This window comes from Dreissena polymorpha, chromosome 3, assembly GCF_020536995.1.
Source record: "Dreissena polymorpha isolate Duluth1 chromosome 3, UMN_Dpol_1.0, whole genome shotgun sequence".
Classification (NCBI taxonomy): domain Eukaryota; kingdom Metazoa; phylum Mollusca; class Bivalvia; order Myida; family Dreissenidae; genus Dreissena; species Dreissena polymorpha.
In genome coordinates, this window is record NC_068357.1 from 24159918 (window position 1) to 24168925 (window position 9008).

The window sequence follows — 9008 nt, forward strand, 5'->3', positions numbered from 1 at the left end:
AAAAGGTTTGCAATAGGACACAATAGACACACATACACATAGGCAGGTGCGTTCACTGTAACTGCAACACGTCCCCGTAATATTTTTGACTTAAAACAGTGTGGGATGGGGACATGCGTATACGGGATTTACTGGGTTTAAGTGAAGTTAGTTGAAACTGGCTTCCAAAGCGGCGTCCTTTTTATGATTTTCAAGAAGGAGTAGCTTGTTTTTTTTCACTCGGTTAGCAACTTTATATTTATTTATTTTCATATATTCATAAGATTTGCTTCCCTTTGTTGTTTTTTTGTTTCAAGATCGTAGACGTCGGAATAAAATGTTATTTAATGAAAACCGTCTGAATTTTTTTTTTTTTAATTACTTGACTTTTGAGTTATTTGATGTACTTATATCATTTTATCGTATAATAAATAGTATTTTCGCATGTGTAACAAAAACCACGATTACTTTATATTCACGAAGCGGTTTTAGCTCTAGCAATTAATTTATTGCCAAAATATTGATTTAAACCACCTTTCTTGAATTGACTGTCTTTAAAGCAAATTTTGGGATCTGACTTCCAAATGACAAACAGCTCTTACATATGTTAAAAGGTTGGACACGAAATACGTTGCGATGTCTATCCAATATCCCCGAAAGAATCGAATTATTTGTAACCAGACTAGTTTCAATGTTGAAATAATCCAAATTTATCATTTATAAATCTGCTTCACTATATTAAACCCCGCTAAGGACGGTCCCAAGCGAGCGCTGTAAAAGGGGGAGGGTTGGGCGTCGGGCTAGCTACCCTACAGTGTTGAAACCTTATTGCTACAGAAACGCCAAACAGATGGTGGACCTCCAGCCGGAGGACGCATGACGCGGGTTGTTGAAAGCCAAAGTAAACAGGAAGCCGTCAGGCTGAAAACCATCATCCCCACCAGGACCACAACCACCATTGGTACATGCAATGTCCGAACTATGTAGGATACCGGGAAGACAGCACAATTGGCCGCAGAGACGATGAAGTTCAACCTCACCATCATAAGAATCAGTAAATTAAGATGGGCTCTTGGAAGTCGCGACTAAACTCCGGTGAGTTACTGTTGTTTTCGTCGCATGAGCCGGAGGTTGCAGAACACATCCAGGGAGTAGTCCTGGTGATTTCCAAGTCGGAAAAGAGAGCGCTAATCGAGCGGTCGAAGCAAGCATCATGATGGCCTCTTTTCTTACAAAGAAGATGAACAAAGTGGACATAATCTAGTGCAATGCCCGACGAACGACAGTGCAGAGGAAGAGAAGGACAACTTTTACAACAGACTGTCAATCACCATACAAGACAAACCGAAACGAAACAGAATCATTAGAATATGTGTCTTCAACGCAAAGATCGACAGTGAAAACCGAGGATATGATGAGATTATGAGGAAGCAAGGGATAGGCAAGATGAACGACAACGGTGAGAGACTCGCCGACTTGTACGCCACAAGTAACCAGGTAATTGGATGAAGTGTTGTCCATCACAAAAGGATATACAAGGCATTTTGGTAGTCACCAGAACTGTCAACGGAGAACAAGTCGACGACCTGTGCATTGCGAGGATATTTTGTCACTCTCTACAGGATGTACGTGTCAAGCGAGGAGCAGACTTGGCTTTGGACCATCATTTCCTTGTCGCCCGATCGAAACTGAAGCTGATGAAGAGTTTGATAGGGGGGGGGGGGCTGGGCAGCCAACGCCACTGTTATAAAGCCGCTACGCTAAAAGGCGCCTGGAAGAAAGAAGAATTCAAGGTCACTCTCTCCGATAAGTTCTAGGTTCCTATAGCAGCTGCTTGAAGAAGAGACCCTAGAGCAAAAGACGCAGAAAGTGAACGTAGCAGTGACCTCAACGTGCTAAGAAGTACTTTGCTCCAAGTTGTACACCCTCAATGAGTGGATAGCAGCAGAGGCGCATTTGAAGACGAGCAAGGAAGGCAAGTGTAAACAACAGCAGAACAGGAGCGGCAAAAGTGAAAGCACAAAAAGAGTACAACGAGGCAATAGGTGACTGAAGCTAAGTATGAGAGTAGACAAGCGGAACTACCTAGAGGTGCTTGCAACAGAGGCGGCAGTGATAGCCTACAAGAACAGAATTTAGTATCTGTACTCCATCTCAAAGTGATTAGCAGGACAGTTCGCCATGTCAGAAAGGAAAATAATGGGCACAATTGAAGGAGTGATAACAGATGAACAATGGCAGAAGAAGAGGTGGGTTGGAAACTTCCTTGAGCTACTAAACATGTCAGCTTCTGCGAACCCAGAAGCGGAACGAAGCCCAGAGGACACTCTGAAAACGGTTGGACGACCTCGCCTTTGCTAACAATCTGTCTCTCCTCTCCCACACCTCGCACAGATGCAGGAAAAGACAAACATGGTAGCGGCAAGCCATCAATTAAGAGAGAAGAGAAAGGTGTTCAAGACCAGCGCACACAACGACACACCCTTCACCGCCAAAGGCTCCAAGGCAAGGTGCTGGATGAGATGGACAGCTTCACTTATCGCGGCAGCATTCTGGACAATTATGGAGGAACGAATGCAGACGTAAGAACCTGCATTGGTAAAGCACGAGTAGCCTTACATCAGCTGAAGAACATCTAGGGGTCCAACGCAATTGGCAGCACCACAAAGATTAAACACTTCAATTACATCGTAAAGCCACATGAAGAACCACTTTCACCACCATAAAGAAAATACTTGTCTTCATTTACTTCATTGCCTCAGGACAATCTGTATGCAGATGATTAGCAGATGGGCAATACGTTGTGGCAACTGGAGAGAATCGACCAGAACCGAGAAGCCTTAATGAAACCGGTTGAGGGCCCATCTTCCACATTGGAACACATGTGAAGATGAGATGAAATTTATTTGCTATTATTGAAAACTTTATTTTGCTTTGTCTTTCCCAAATAAAACTCAGAATAGAAGACTTTATTGAATTTAAAATGGTATTGGGTGGGTAAAGCAATGATATGAACACGTTAATAATGACACAATAAGTGTTTTCACAATTACAATCTTTCCAAATGGTGTTACAATTCTTCTTTTGCCAGATTTTCAGAATATTTTTCATCTTAATAATTTGTTCAACGTTATTTATGTTAGCTATGTTTGAAAGGTCAACAAGGAAATTTGTGCCAAGCATTTAAAGCTGTGTTTCATACCAATTAATGCCCATTTTGTTTCTATGGTATGCAAACTATAGTTGTGCTTGCCATTTTTTTATTAAAATTACACATTGACACCGGCCATATTTTCAAAGTCATGTTTAACAGTAAGTGTTTCATTTAAGGATTGTTCAGTACCGTCTAATAAAAGAGTAGTATCGTCCGCAAACTGAAACAATATGTGATAAATTCCATGAATTATACCTTGTATATTCGTGTTATCTCTCAATACATGTTACACATTTTCAGCGCAGAGCATAAAACTATAACATGAGACGGGATCTTCTTGTCTGAAGGGACAAGGGTAAGATATGTAACTACAGTGAGAAACAACCGAATTAAAATCTTTATATAAAGCTTAAAACCACCGTTTTATGTCTGGACCGAAATTAAAGAAAGTGAATTTTTAAGAAGGACAACGCCAATAAATCGAATGCCTTTTCGGGGTCTATTAGGAGAAGTAAACCCGGGATCTCATTTTCTTAAGTTTAGTGCATATATCATAAATTAACGGAGTATTTTCCTCTATGTATCTCCCTTTAATGAAACCAGTATTGCTGATAATGGCAAACAAACCTCAATATTCACTTTAAATATATGACATTTCATTACGGTCAAATTAAAGCAATATAGTTATGCTTTACAAACTAAAGTAAACGAAGAACGAACACTCCATAAATGAAAAAGTAAGAGTTATGATTATTGTACTCTTTACTTCCTCCCAGTTGGATATCATTATCTGAAGTTTCATTAAAATCTCTTTAATACTTCCTCAATTGTGCTCTGCACAAGAAGCGGGGCATATAATTGGCGGACGGACTTACGAATGGAAGGACTGACGATGAGATTACAATATGCCACCCGTCATGGGCATACAATGTCGCGACTTTTAAGAAACTAGACCAGCTTGTTGAATTTTTTCTTCAAAACGTAATCCATTACTTGATCCCTGCTAAAAGTGTGTCGAAAAGAAATAGAAATCGCGATAGGCGAAAAAATATATAAAAATGACATGATATAAACTTCAAGCGTATTGAGTTAATGTGTAAACAACCCGTCATATTTTTCAAAAATGTATTAAATAGTACAAACCATTGATAAAAATAATAAAACAAATCGACTCTAACCAGGAGGAGGGTGGGGGTATGCGTTAACTAGAGCTTACTTTGTTTAAGAGATGTTTCTCATTTAGAAGTCAGGTCCCAAAATGTGCATAAAGAGAAGTAAATTACAACAAGAGCTGTGTTTGTGAAACACAATGCCCCTACTGCGCTTTGAAGTCCCACAGCAGCTTTTTACAGAAAACAAGGCCCATAACTTAACCAAAAATAAATGGACCAAAACGAAAATCACACTTCATCTGTTAGTCATGTAAGCAGACTAAAATACCGAAACTCAACTCAATATCTGAAAGCGTTGCGTAAAAAAACTACGGAAAAAGGTCATAATAAAAATAATTTCTAAGTCCAAGGCCCATAACCTCGCAAAAAATCAATGGACCGGTACGAATTTCACACTTAATCTGTAGTCCATGTAGGAAGACTCACCTACCAAATCACTCAACTAAACTCAACTCAGTTCATTAAGTAAATAAAGGCCGTTGGCCCAAAATACACATATTTGACACAAAAGGTAACAAATGTTTGTAGTTGCGAAACATCATCTTACATATAAAATATATCAACGAATAAGATGGTGTTCATTGCCTTGATGTGTCTGCACTCATTTTTAACCATTAATGACAAAAAGAGACAATAATAACTTGTTTAATGCTCTGATTTGAAATGCTGCAATTAACACAGAAAGGGCCTAATATAATGGCATTGTTGAAGCAACCCTAAAAAACAAACAAGCATGAGGCTGCAGTGTTTAGCTCACGCAGGTCTGATATGTTTGTACAATGGTGGTCTGTTTTTATGCCCCCCCCCCCCGCGGTCGGGTGGCATATATAGCAGTTGAACTGTCCGTCAGTCCTACCGTTCGTCTGTCTGTCCGTCCGTCCGAAAACTTTAACATTGGCCATAACGTTTGCAATATTGAAGATAGCAACTTGATATTTGGCATGCATGTGTATTTCATGGAGCTGCACATTTTGAGTGGTGAAAGGTCAAGGTCATCCTTCAAGGGCAAAGGTAAAAAAACAATACAATTGAAGCAACAAGCTTTTAAGGGAGATAATTTTATTTGGCATGTACAGAGCATTTTCACAGGAGAAGTAATATTTTTTAAAGGGATATAATAAAAAAATAAATCAAAGCGGCGCAGTAGGGGGCATTGTGTTTCTGACAATCACATCTCTTGTTATAGTTTGTTGTTTATGATGCTCGAGCTTTAATAACGGAATACAAGGTGATACAAGCGTTAACTATTTGAAACAAAACACTAAAATCTATTTATTATAAAATTGCGAAAAAGAATAACATGTTTGAGTCAATAGTTATGCACTTGCGGCCATTGTTTTAGCGGTCCTTTGGACCCCATGTTGGATTTCTCTGTTACGTTATGTACTTACAAAATTAGCTTAATGTGTTATTTGTCCCCCAAAACCTAAGTTAAGACACCAAACTCATGAAATTTGGATACTGACATAGTTAATTAATATTAATAGGTTTTAGCGGCCATCTTGGGCGCCATCTTGAAAAAAAAACACTTTCCTGTGGTGCGAATTTGGTAAACTTTTTATATGTTATAAAGGACATTCTACCCTAAAAGGATCATTAAAATACCTTTTGTAGCAATTTTTTGGGGGTTGAGTGGTATTTTTTCCTATATTGACCCGACAACTCTAATATAACTTCAGCGTGACGCATGGCTTTCGGGGCTCTTTAGAGCATACAAAATGGGTCTTTCGTCGAAATCAACAAGTGCGATCCAAAATTAATATCTGGAAATTGCCGTGTAATTCAAAAGGAATAGTCCTGCAACTATATTAATGTGTGCTATTGCTCTTGGTTCCAACAGCAGTTACGACACAGTGCATGTTATCGTGTTGGGCAATTTTAAGCTTTCGTTCAGTCTCTGTATCTGATAGTTCCTACACAGAAAGAAGAGAATACTGCGCTGGGAGAACTGTTTGAGTTGAAAGAAGAATGGGGTGCGATAATTGAGGTTCATAGAGACTTATGAGATGTTAGTGATATTTAACCCAACTTAGTAATATTTCAAAGCTGTTCGTCCAGAATGATTTAATTTGTTCTGTATTATAAGCCAGATTTTGTGTTGCTTATTAACACAGTCTTTAAATATATTGACAGAAAATAAATTTGCCAATTTGGGAAAGACCTTTTTCAAAACTGTGGCATTGTGGGAAGTGGCAAACAACCGTGAGGTAGGAATTTTGAAAAACTTTCAATTTGAAAGCCCTTCCATTTTAAAGGAATAAATAATTTTTAAGTTGTGTGTTTATTATACATTATCACCGGACAGTGCATTCTTGGTGAATATTCAAGTGTGTTTTTTTTTAAATGACAGAGTCTCGGGGCAGCGCACTCAACTGACATTGTTTTATCTGTGCTTCCTTTTTTCGGATCACTTAAGATATTTTCTTTTAAAACATAATTTAAAAAAAAAACATATCAACTTTATCCTTAAAAGATGATTGGAGACGGGCATACACAATATGCTTATTAAATTCAAAACACAATATTATATTGTAATAAAACGCTTAATTATACACACAATATGCGAAAAGTTAAATATACAGCTCTATTTGGACATTATTTAGGTCGTTAGAGTACACGGAAGGAATCATATTTAATGCTTATTTATAAAAGATGAAAAACTACACAGACTGGGCTTCAAAATACGTCTACACATCAAAGGTTTTAACCACAGATTTCATATGCCGGTACGTGTGATGTTCAAAAATGGCTTTAAGGGGCCTTTTCTCAGATTTTGGCATGTTTGAAGTGTATCATTAAATGCGTCATATTGATAAATTTAAACATTTGACCTAAAAAATCTCCAGTAAAAACAAGAATACAATTAAACAAAGAAAAAAAGTAACCCTCAACTGGACTCGAACCACTGACCCCTTGAGTACTGGATGTAAAAGTCTCCCGCTTACACCACTCGACCATCCGTGCTCATGCTAGGTGCACTCGTATTGTTTTACTTTATATAAGCAATCCTCGTAGTTTCATAAAATATAACGACAAAAACAGAATGCTCCAAATTATTCAATCGTTTCGCGTTGCAACGCTTCATAATTTTCAGATTTTCAAATCGTCACAAGATGCATGTAATGGATATTTTAGAGCATAGTTAATGTTCAGTATCACTGTTTCCTCACAAATATCATAACTAAAACGAAAATTTGCGAATCTGAAAAAAACTTTCTTTAATTTTGTCAATTTACCAAAGCGTGAAAAGGCCCCTTTAAACACACCAAATTGAAATCGTTACATTCTTTATATTTTATAAAAACATATTTTTTCGAACGTTGCCCCAGTATATGGTATGAAAACAGTCGTTAGAATCTCGAAATAATGCTACCAGGCATTTCCATCGGAACCTTACAAATATAAGACTTTCAATTCCTTGTGTCATAACTTGTAAGTGTATGTTTACACTCGCTGTAATGTCCAATACTGCAAATATACTTGTTTCGCAACATTTTATACCAAAGAATGATTCAGTAAATAGTAATAACTTACTCACGAATGCCTTATTGAATAAAATATGTGTAATGCATTATGCGGCACATTTTATTAAACATTTTTTTAAACTGGAAAAAAAATGCATTGTTCACTAGTAATGAATGAATCCGTAGCTTTATAACGAATCCGAATGATCTTATTCTAAATAAATGTTCACAGCAAATCTTCAATAAGAGGACAAACATTAATAACAGAGCTGAATGTGAATTAGATAGGATTAAGGGCTGTTGCTTAAATAAATATCCTCTTGTAATTTGAACGTATCAATCCCGTACCTATAAGTTATATCCATCCAATCCTAGCAGCGTAAATGTTTCAGTTTGTAGTTAGTGATCATGATCGGCAAGTCCTTAACATCGACATAAAGAATACATGTTTTGTGCAACATTTCATTACGTCACTAAGACGAGCTTGTTTTCCATCTGGTGCAGACACATTGAATCGCCGCATACGCATGGAAATCGTACATAATCCGCATCAGTAAGGATGCGAACGTGACACATGGTAATGTAACCTTTGCAAGCTATGGCTCTGAAGATATATTGGACGGACAGAAGTAATAATCAGTGTTGTAGCGCGCTTGCACATATAGTTTAATAGACGGAAGTAGCAAGTACACAGATCGCAAAGATGGTAAATAATAGTTTAAACAGAGCGGTGGACACACATAGACTCTTAGCAACTGGATTGCACTGTTTTTCTTTATATTGGTATGTTGATAGGCCGTGCAATTTTGCGTTATTTGAACATAAGCTATTAGAAATCCATACAATACTATTGTAAACATATTCTAAGATAAGTTCCAAAAACCAAATCATTATCCCCAACTCACAAGCAGCATTGCTTCTTAGTTTATGATAGCGTCTTATCAATGTTCAAACTCGTGGGCACCATTATGTAACATAACATATCAAGTAAAACCGCATTAGTTCATGGAAAGAAAAGGAACAAGTCCCTTCTGGGCCAATCTGAATTATTATCAGCTATAATTTTTGCACATATTAGTAGATACACATTTTACCGCGTACACATTTTTCTGAAAAGACTTACGTCTGAATAGCAGCACGACTTTAAAAATGTCCTTTCCATCAGCCATTCGATGTATTAAAGTATTGGATTCCTAGGCTACACATCTAAAATTCCTCTGTTACCCACCCAAGATTGAG

General features: G+C 37.5%; 1 protein-coding gene across 1 annotated transcript in view; it reads left to right on the forward strand.

The window, feature by feature from the left end:
- Nucleotides 1-9008, forward strand: part of LOC127873303 (serine/arginine-rich splicing factor 4-like) — a 252711-nt gene that overhangs the window by 25454 nt on the left and 218249 nt on the right. The window lies entirely within an intron of this gene.